General features: G+C 42.5%; 1 protein-coding gene across 2 annotated transcripts in view; it reads left to right on the top strand.

The window, feature by feature from the left end:
• Nucleotides 1-1219: 1219 nt before the first annotated feature.
• gng12a (guanine nucleotide binding protein (G protein), gamma 12a) overlaps nt 1220-11281 on the top strand; it is a 28610-nt gene continuing 18548 nt past the window's right edge. The window contains exon 1 of one of the 2 annotated variants that reach the window (XM_080461938.1): nt 1220-1358. The gene's annotated coding sequence lies outside the window, so the exon portion shown is untranslated. Of the gene's footprint in view, nt 1359-2735; nt 2846-11281 lie in introns of those variants that run through there. The other variant, XM_080461937.1, reaches the window with a different exon arrangement.

The raw sequence follows: 11281 nt of genomic DNA, 5'->3' as shown, positions 1-11281 counted from the left end.
ACGAGTAGGGTGAAGAAATTGCGCCTCTCAAAGGCCTAAAGAAGAACTACAGGAAAGCTTTCACTTTTCCCACTCTGTCAAGTTCGTGAAGTTAAGGATGAGACCCCGGAAGTTTGGATTATTATTATTTTTTTTAAACTGTTTATATTCAACTATTTTTACACACTGAAAGTGTTTCCAGGAGGGGAAATTCATTCTTAGAGTCACGCACGAGGAAAAAATATACTTGTATGAAATAGATTTAACAACATGTGCAAACATGAGGCCACAAGGAGAAGCAAAACAATGATTTAGACTAAGCACACCCGCTAAATAGGCAAAACATGCTAGATAAAGTGCAGTAAACAAACAGAAATAGAGACAGAACTTGAACCTAAAAGTAAAGGCAAACAGAAAACTCAAAAGATGCTAAAAAATACAGAAAAGAAAAAAAAACATAGAAAAAAGAAGATCTCCACAAGATCACAATCCTGGGAACAGCAAAGATAATGAGGGGCCTCTGGCCCCTGAGCTTAAGATGATAAAGAGTCTACTGGGGTGAAAGGGTGATTTTTCACCTTATCTATTACTTCCTACTGTCACCATTGCACAACTGGAACTTCTCAGTTAATCTTAATGGGTGATCATACATATCCTGATGGTCTCTCTGTATTTGCCCTGTAATGAACTGGCTACTTGTCCAATGTGTACTCTGTACCCAAATAATCGTCACCCAGGATCTGCTCCAACTCACGACAACCCCGAGTCTCATAGAAGATTGACAGCTACATAGATAAATCTAAACAGAAATGCTACTGATAACAATCTTTTTGAAATTTTAATATTCTCTTTTCAATCAGTGGAGATATATGATGCAAATGCTTCCATAATGGCAAAACAACTAAGCATGACATGAATTGAGAGATTGGAAACAAATAAAACTTTATTTTAACTAACCGGAAGTGGAGTGGTTACCCTCTTCCGGCTTGACGCCTCGGTCTCGGTCGATCCGCCTCTCTCCTCCCGACTCAACTCGGCAGTTCTCGTCGAGAAGCGTCCAAGTAGAGGAGGAAAAGCAAAGGAAAAGCTGGGAGGCTGGTCGCTCTGGGAAAGAAGAAAAAGTCAACGAGCAATAAATACCAACCGTCATTGTAAAGTGTGAGCGGCTGGAATCGCGAGGTTTTTTCTTTTCTTTTTTTTTTTTTTGTTGAAGTGGACAGGAGGTGTGAGAGCGGCTGCCTTCTCCCCCGTCTGTGTTGTAAACACAGTGTGTAGTTGTGACATTGCGCCGTGAGCGACAGAGCAGAGGAAAGGTCTCCTCCCAGTCTGTTGACGGACACAGAGCCACGGAGACAACCAGACCTGACTGCAGCGGCCAGGTAAGACTGCCATGTGTCGGTATAACGTCTCGTGAACAGAAGGTGAAACGCTCTTCGTGGGCTGAAGCAACAGTTGGTCTCAGACTGCTTCCCTGCGAGAGACACGTTCACTGTCAGCCACCGGCTCTGCGCGCTCAGCCTTCATCCGGCGGTCGGTGGCTCCAGCCTCCAGCCTCCAGCCTCCAGCCTCCAGAGAGGTGGAGTGTGTTCAACAGGTGAAAGCTGGAGGTCTCTCCTCTCCACACTGCAGCCTCGGCCTCCTGCCCTCACTGCTCCCCAAAGGCCCCACCTACTATGCCTGCCACCCAGGGAATCATTTAGAAAACAGACGCACGATTTCAGAAGATGCAAACCCATCACTTCCTTCACATTAATGCTCGGCAACAATTGGATTAGGAGGCTGGAGTGATGGTTGGAGGGGAGGAGGCCCCACACAGGGAAGAGAAGCTGAGATGTTTACATGTTGCTGATGTCCCCTTTTGGCCATTAGGAGGACGGAGCACAGACCAGCCATTGATAAGGCCAACTCATTAGTACCCTATTCACCGCCATCAAAGCCTCCTCTCGGACACCCATCATCACGAGTGGGCCCCACACTGGACGCTGAGGGACATCACCCTTTTCTGAGGATGACCGAGAGATCTGGGTTTTGGTTTGATCAGTTTTCTGTTGGAGGAGTGAAAGAGACTCCGGGCCACGAGGAAGTGACCCAGACTTTCAGAAGGAATGAAGAGAGGGAAAGCAGTCCGTGTCGGGGCTTTATTCTCGGCGTGTAACGCCTCGCACATCTGTGCTCACATGGCGACAGCAGGAATATGCGTCTTTCAAACAAAGACGTTGCTGTGCAGCTGCAATTTCATGACTAAAACACATATCAGAGTCTGTACAGTCACCAGAACTGCATTGAGACGTTCCATGTCTGTGACCTTTGACAGGCCCCATTTCTAAAAGTCACCCCGTCTCCCTGCCAGGTTTTTGGTGCCATATGCTGCAATTGCACTTGTGTGAGGAGGTTAGCCCGGATTGCTGGCAGGCTTTAACGTGACGTGTGATGCATGCAAATTGATTAGTTCTAGAAAGAGGGGAAGTGGGTGGTTGGTGGCCAAGATGGGAACAATGTCCTGTTCAATGTGAAGATGTGATGAGGAAAAGGGCAGGGAGGGGAACTCCCTGATCCTGAGAGGAGGATCGATTCTTATCTCCTTCTTCTGGCCTAACATGAGTTTAACTCGTGGAACAAGGGCTGAGCTGTTTGGATCATGTGGGATGTGGCAGACGTACAGCAGAGCTGCAGTAGCTCTTCGGTCCTGGAAGCGGCGATCATTTTCCTCTGAGGCAGAATGCTGCTCGACTCGATCGGCAGCTCCGCAGACCAGTTTTTGGACAGCCACTTCGGTCCCGGGGAAAGCCACGGTGGTGGCCACCTTCTGAGCCTCCAACGCCTGTTTCGTCATCTGTGGATTTCCTGCAGTGGAGAGTTTGTTGAAGTAGGAGTTGGTCTGTGTTTACGTGCTGCTGTGCTCTTGCTTCAGTGTCTTCTTCGTAACCTTACTACTTCCTTTACCGGCCTTGAGTGATTCACATATTTTCTCAACATGCACCGCACACAGCCAGCATGCTATAAAGTGTATGTGGTACCTCATTCCTGACTGCATTCATTTGCTCGTCTCGCAACACTTTTCACTTTTGATTTATCATAATAAAAAATGGAGGTACAATTAATGTAAATGTGAATATTTCATGGCTCTGATTATCAAACGGGAACCTTATAATGCAGCTCAGAATCTATAAAGCATTTTTACAATATCTGACATTTGCAAGACCACAAATGAATTGTTTGGTTGAGGAACTCGCTGCCAGAATAACCAATAATAGGCATGATTTGTACTTCCAGCCCTAATTTAAAGATGTGACTACAATCCCAATAAGTGATGTGAGAAGATGAACAGACAATTCCAGTATTGCATATTTTCCCCAATACTGATTCACATCTGGTTTGTTTGTACAGTTTTATTTAAATGTGTCTTAATTTGGGTATATAAGCATTATGAGAAATGGTAAAGGATATATTACAACACTGGCACCCGAAGCTGGAGTGGGAAAGGTTAGTTTTGGTTTGATAAAGACTTCTGATATTAGTTTAAAAAATGTCTGTATGTGGTGCTATTTTTTTTTTTTTTACTTTATGCTTCCTAGAATTTTAGAAGATGAATTTATTTTAACTTACCTACAGTATTGAAACTGGAATACACATCACCTTTTGCTAATACACTGCCCGTAGTAATTGTTTATACTAACAACTAATATACTATTTATTCACAATCAATAACATCTCACTCATCCAGATATTTAATACTTCAGATATATATTAACTCAGCACAACACTATGTATTTCTAACTTCCATAGAAGTGAAATTGTGTTATTTAATTAAACAACATTATGAGATGGGAATCGAATAGATGAATTAAACCATCAAGTCCTGATTTAGAAACAGTTCTTCTGATTGTATTGTATACAGTTATTATCATTCACTTGTATGGCAGTGGATGGTTTTTCATCCCTGCATCAATAAGAGGAAAGAGAATTTTATTTGCATATTTTCAAGTCAAACTCCAGCTCTATAACCCTTCACTAAATCCCCCCCAAAGAACAAAACATTGGGGGCATTCAAGGATTTTTAAATATTGTCCAAACTACGCACAAACCAACACAGGGTCCCCAACTCTCCCTCTCTTGACCTGTGTGTACTTTTACTACATTTCAGAGGAATGTAAAGACGAGCTGAGGCCCCAGAGGCCTTTCCCAGCTTGGTGTTTGTGGCGTGTGTGTGTGTGTGTGTGTGTATGTGTGTGTGCTGCATTGTGTCTGTTGGTAGTCACAAGGCCCGGCCCACAGTGTCTGGTTTGCCTGAATTCCACCCTACCCAGGAGCAGATGTATCGTGAGGAGTGGTGGTGACGCGGCGGATATACAGTCACACCCATCCGTTGGCTTGGCAGCAGAATGACCTTACTTTATGAAATACCAAGCGTTACTCGCTCGTCTTTTTGGCTGCGTGTCATTCTGCTCTGTGGCGCGCTGCCTTTGCCTGCAGCTGAGAAAGCTGAACTGTGACAGCACAAAGAGGATGGGGAAAGAAGGTACATGTTTCACTGCTGGCCTCAGGAAGTCGGGAGCTGTTGGTGCTCATGTGCTAATCAGGCTGACTTCAACCTCAGATGTACACATTTACCAAGCAGGAAGTGTTGTCGTGGCAACCGGTCTTAGATAGGTAGGAAAGGGCCTAATCCCCCCCCCCCCCCGTTTCTGTAAACGTGTCAAGATTGTTTGATCAAGATTCAGCATCACACCCCTGCCTCTGTCGGCCTGCCTGCCTTTCATTTTTCAGACTGACGGGTCTTTAAAGTAGCGTTCAGGGGGCTGAGCGTCTGCAGTCATGTTTGTCAGTGTGTGTGGAGGAGGCCGCTGACAGGCAGAAAGGTAGAACTGGTGTTTCCGCCCAGAGAGGGAGCTCTTGAAATCCATGTGGGAGGAGAAAGCATGGAGTACTTAATTCCCTCTGCTTCCTCTGTTTGAGCTCTACCCAAAGGACCAGGGTGTATGATTTTTTATTTTTTTTTCAGTAAAGTGGCAAACCATCCAAACACCTATACCCCTTTAAATATGTGAAGAGATGCCATTAAAGCTCCATCCAATGTTGCTTTGTCAGTGTGTGTGTTACTTGGTTGTGCCGCAGGTCAGACACTTTCCCTGTGTATTTATAAGAAGAGCGGATTATAAGCCAACAGAGATACAGCTTCAAGTGGATTATGCAAATAAGTGAATGAATTTAGAAAATTATATTCAACTATATGTCAAATTCTCAATCTTTTAATTGTTTGCTTCTTAATTGTTTTGCATTAATCTATGATCAGTTGAACTACAGCTATAAACTATTTTCAACGTTTTTAATAAAAAAGAAAATCTTTGAAATGTACTCTTTTACTGAACAGTTCTTGAAGTATTTGAATGTATTCTGGTAATTCAGGAGCTCTGTTCCCACGACTCTTCCTCAAGACGGCTCATTTATTTTAGCCTGGCTGCATCTGTAGCCTCCGAGTTCGTTCCTCTCTGGATCAAGCTGTTGTTGCTATTTTGTTTGACTACAGCGTCCTCGAAAGCCCACTTTCTTCTGATTGACCAGTTTCTACAAAAACTCTCATTCAACGGCACTGCTGCTGACCTACATAAGCAAGTTCCCATAATTTGACACAGCCTCATGGCCTGCAAGTTTCTGTGTCTGGAGCTCATGATCTTATTAAAAAAATCCACAACAAACGGCTGTCAGTATATACATCCTTGATCCCAACTGATTAATCAAATACTTAATTTTTTCAGCCTAAAAATATATCTGTAAACAAAACAAAATCAATGGTTTATTTTCTTCTTTTCACACACTGGATGATTTCCCCACTGTGAATGTTTTTGTTATTGATATGATGGTACAGCAGTGAAACCTATGCTGAGTTTGATGCCTTCACTGCATCTTCATGTGATAAAGGGTATGCTGTGACCTGTTTGTGCCGACACAGCACTCAGAGCCTGTGATGACATGTTGAGATCCGAACAGGGGAATCCAAAATCCCCCTCTAAAGGAAAAACAGGCATTTATTTGGAATATTTTTAGACGCATGGGAGTCTACCGAGTGAAAGGAGTGTGTGGATTTTGAGGCATGCCTTTTGTTGATGTGCGCCAAACAACAAATTACAGTGGGAGTCAGTGAGCAAGTTAACTCCGTCTCCACCCTGCGTTGATGTGTCTTTGTCATGTTTCTGCTTTTGGTTGAAGGGGCTATTTATTTCACGAGGATTAATGGTCTTCACACAACATAAACACATAAGGCAACAGAGATGATCGTGGTTTGAGGAACCTCTGCTTGATAAACCTCTAGAACGGTATTATTTATACATATAACCAACAACAACAAAAAGAGAATTGTGTGGAAGCTTTAGAAAACTAGACCACTTAACTGACCCCATGAGTACAAAAAACACACTGAGGACTTGTCTTTTATTGAAGTTGCAGGGGAATCTGATTGGACGGTAAGAGAGACCCAGATAACAGAGCTGTGTTTGGAGTGTAAACTACGTCCAAGGTTGAACGTTCTCCCAGACACTGATCTGAGGTCAGAAGTAAGCTGTGTCAGTCTGCCGGGGTTCATTAACAGTGAGTTAGTAAAGGTGTCACAGCACATTTTGTGATCTCCAGTTATAATCAAATTATATGTAGTTTTACTGGAAGGACTGCCATGATTACAATGAGGTTAAAATCCAGTGTTAGGAAGAGTAGAAATCATTCTGGATAATGTTACGCTATTGAGTTTTGGGGGATAAGTCAAGAAGTTGTGACCATAACGTTTGTGTGTGTTATACTTTCGGCATTGTGATTGAGACATTGAACTTATTAGTTTGTTTTAATTCCTCAAATGTTTTTTTTTTGTAATTTACAAGTCTTTTGTCGCCTAAAAGACTGTAGAATAATAAAAAAAACAACCAAAAATTGAATACGAAAATATCAAGAGCAAATCTGACTGGAAACCTTGGTAGCGTTTTCCTTTTCTCGGCTCCTAAAATGTCATTTCGATGTGGCTTTTTCCTTTAGCTTTTGATGAATTCCTCGGTTATATGCATGACTGAGACGACAAATCAAATCAGATTTCAGTTTCATGTGAAAGCCCCGACACGCCACGCTGCACGTCACTGCAGCCTCTGCAGCCGTACGGATGGAGCGCTCACTGCAAAACACGCGGCTCACTCCTCGCTAAGTGACAGCCGAACACAGCAGAGACTCTCCGCTGATGGCTTTATTAAATTCCACAATACGATCTGTGTTTTTACAGCTGACGCGCTTCGAGTGGAACACAAAAGCAGGACCTAGAAACTGGAGCAGCTGAAGGGAATTCAGCTAACTGGAAGTCCTTTGTTTGTACCCTTTCAATTTCCTCAGCAACATGTCTGAAGACACATGGTGGTGTGGTGGCGAGCACTCGTGCTTCACAGCAGGTGGATCCCCAGTTTGAGTCCGGGCTGTTTCTCTCTGTGCAGCGTTTGTATGATGAGTACTTGGGTGTCCTCCCAGAGTACATAAAACAAGCCTTTGGTGACTCTCAAACTGTGTTTATCTGTTTCTCTGCGATGGATTTGTGAGCCGTCCACGGTCTCTCTCATAGTAAGATGAGATCTTCATCAGCACCCCGGGAAGCCGAAGTTGGATAAAACGGTATAAAACTATGTACTTCTCTAAATGTGTCCAGATCAATAGCACATGTAAGTCCTTCTAAACTGTTTTGTGTTACTCAGTTATAAAATTACAAGCGTTATTAATTCATTTCTAACGATTACCAATACACAAAGTGAATGAACAGAAAAGAAAAAAATCAAAACACAACTCTTTAAAGTGACAATAATACTTCTTAGTTTTATAGATAGTTTGTATAAAACAAAAGGCAGAAACCACATGAACTAATTGTTTTAATAATTGTGTTGTCGGTATAAAGTTGCAGAGCTGGTTAATGTTGTAGTTGTCTTTGTGATATGTAGAAATGTCTTATTTTTTCTTCTACTATTATTATTTAACCTATTAATAAGTATAATATTTTTAAAATGAAGGAAGATTAAAAATATAAAAACACCAACAGGCTTGATGAAAATCTTAATAGGCTTGAAAGAGGCTGTCATAACATGACGTAATATAGTGCTTTGCTAAAAAGCATATATATATATATATATATATATGTTCAAAGAGTGAGGGATATATTTTGTAGGAAGCATAAAAGGACATATGACGTGTGAGTGTGTGAGAAAAAAAGGCAGAAAAGAGTTTGTTTATAAATCAGTGGTGACAATAGACTATTTTTAGGCCCCTTCAAACTGCCACATGCAGAGACCCACCTGTTGTCCCACTTGACCCTGTGACGGACGGGGTGGCAGTACGGGGGCGTGTTTGGGAGGAAAGCGGTGCCTTTTCACATGCATAGCTTTTTCATCGCAGCTGGAATTGTCCTTTTTTTTTTTTTGTTGTTGTTGTTGCCAGCATCTCAAAAACCAAAACATGGGAATGGGAAACTTCCCGGGCTGATCAGCAGGCAGACATGTTTCTGGCTTTGTTGTCTGACACTGTGCTTCCTCCCCGGGGTTAATGTCACAGGAGCGGGTGATGTTTAGCAGCGCCCTAACAGCCAGCAGCTCACAGCAAGAACAAATAAACACTGTTTCTCTCCCAGAACATCGGCTCTTAAAGCACATTTTAGCGGCTTTTCCTTTCAAAGCTCTGTCTTTGTGTGAGGAACGACTGCTGCTCTTGGAGGAATGTGTTTTAGTGGTATTAAACTGTTTAGTGCACTTAAATACGCAGTGGAATGCTTTTAGCAGTATGAAATACTTTTTAACACTGCAGTAAAAACTGTAGGATTTTGGACAACTGGAGAAAGACGATGTGAAGCAAAACGCTGCAGAGAGACATCAAGTACTGTGGTGATTTTTGGCATTAAATACAGTACCTTCTTTCTGCCACATGGTGGTGCTCTCCTACGGCTTTTTGGCCTCCCTCGTGTTGCTGGGGGACTTTAAAAGACTTCCATGTTGCAGACAAAAGCAAACATTTGACAAGCTAGTGTAGCTTAGTTTTTAGGCCACAGGTTTGACTTGAAGTTGAATTGAAAGTGTTTACTTTGTGTCTGCATGATGCCAACTTTCCTCTGTGGCCATTTCTACCCCCATTAATGACTAATAACCCCCCCTTAATGACTAGTAACCCCCTTATAGGTGCTCCACACACTCTCTCCCTCACACACATGCACCATCTGTCATGCTGGTACTGCCAGGTGGCCCAAACATACTGTAAACTCATCCATTATGCTTAACGGTTTTTTTCTCACGAGAAAGAATATGTGTGTGAAAGATGTTCTTTCACGCATCGTAACAGCGTTTTGTGTGTTTTGTGTATTTTACGCTTTGTCATGTGATCCGGATTTCAGTTATTTGTCCCGTCACTGGGCTCAGGTACAGTGTGCAGCACCCTGCAGATCGTATTGCTGTCTGGGTTATTTACTTTAAGGACTCTATAGTAACCAACACATGCAGAATACAAAGGCTGGACAGATGAGCTTCACTCTGTTGATGATTTGATGTTTGGTGGTAACGATACTGTTGGTGCAACACTGGTAGCGATGGCAAGAATTGTTATTGCCATCACTACCAGTGTTGCACCTACGAGTATGCATTTTTGCACAAACTTATACTTATATATACTATTTTAAAGCAATAGAAAATGATCATGTAAGTCAACATAAGTGAAACTAGATGGAAAAAAAAATCCCAAATTCTTCAGATTTGGGGAAACTTCAGTACAATTCTAACTTCATTTCCATAGTTTCCACTGTCTTTACTTTCTGACTTCAACCTTAGTTTGTGCCAGTTTTCCAGATTCGTGCCCAATAGACATTTTGGTATTATTCGAGTCACTGCAAACAGATTTCACCATTTGATGTGAAGTTTGTTTTATTTTCTACTAAACTGCTAAGAAGTGATGATCGCCTCTTTGCAGAAGATGGTGAAAGCAAATAGTTGCCAGTGGGACCGCCCTGTTCTGTAGAAGTAAAAGCAAAACTTGCAGATTTATCTTGCATATTAAGTTTTATCTTACATGTTTTTACTAGTTTTATTATTTTATTGTTGCAAAATTTTGTTTCATTCAGCTTTTGCGCTAGATTGCTAAAATGATACATTTATATTGGAGCACAAAGTAGTGCAGTGATATTAAAGGTATCTGTGTTGGTCACAATAATCTGAAGGTTTAAGTAAAACTTTCATACGGTTCCATAGTTTGAGCACTGGGGTTGTTGCAGATAGGATTTTCCTCATGCTCGTGTTTGCAAAAGAGACATTGCATAGTTGTGGCATCACTGGATGTGTTTTATTGTACGCCCACTCACAGGAAGACATACCTTTTGCAATGTCTCCTCTAGTATTTCCTCTGACATGCATTGGATTTCATAAGACTATAGACCATATATGGGCGTATCCTGTCAGAAGAGATTGTCCAGCCAAGAAAAACCCGCTTCCTGTCAGACAGGTAAAGGATACCGTGAAACGGTATGACTACCTCTGAGGCATTACGCATTAACAAGCCCTTAATAAGCACATGTTGGCAGAGAGCCAGTGATTCGTCAGCAATGTGTGACTTTTAACTAAATGAATGAAGGTTTAAGATATATCAAAAGGATGCAGACCGACTTTATGGCTCTGACGACAACTGAATCATTTATAAACGCTTATAGTGGCATCAGCAAGTCAACTCAGCCATGTGTGCACGCAAGTGGGCTGATGAAACAGTGTCACTTTGATGGATTCTTTCATTTCTTTGGAGCCCTTTATGAGTCCATGGGGAAGTTTGCTGGCATCCCAAACAAAGACGTGTGTGTGTGTGTGTGTGTGTGTGTGTGTGCGTGTGTGTGTGTGTGTGTGTGTGTGTGTGTGTGTGTGTGTGTGTGTGTGTGTGTGTGTGTGTGTTTCCTTACTAGGGGCAAGTAGGGACATTTGTGGGGAGGGGGGGGGGGGCTGACACCTGTAGCAAAGGGCCCTGCACATCCACAAGTGTCCCAGCTGTGTTTGTTAGAAGAAACTTTTTATTGAAGCTCGACGGGCCTCACAGTTTTTGTCCAATTCTTCCCTGCGTTTCTCTGTTTGGAGCAGAAACAGGTGTCCCAGAGATGGACAATCACTGCCTGTCCCTGCGTCCTTAGTCTCCGTGTCTCCTCATTTGCTCAGATCAGGTGTCTCATTCACACACTGTCAAATTCATTCACTTTAAAAGCTCCCCAATGCTTCTGTTTGTCCATGATTGATAGTCATTTTCTCCCTCCCTGCACGCCGCATGCTGGTAC

Source organism: Lipophrys pholis (assembly GCF_963383615.2).
Source record: "Lipophrys pholis genome assembly, chromosome: 1".
NCBI lineage: Eukaryota > Metazoa > Chordata > Actinopteri > Blenniiformes > Blenniidae > Lipophrys > Lipophrys pholis.
The sequence above is the reverse complement of the archived record's forward strand: the minus strand, read 5'-3'. Positions and strand labels throughout refer to the sequence as shown.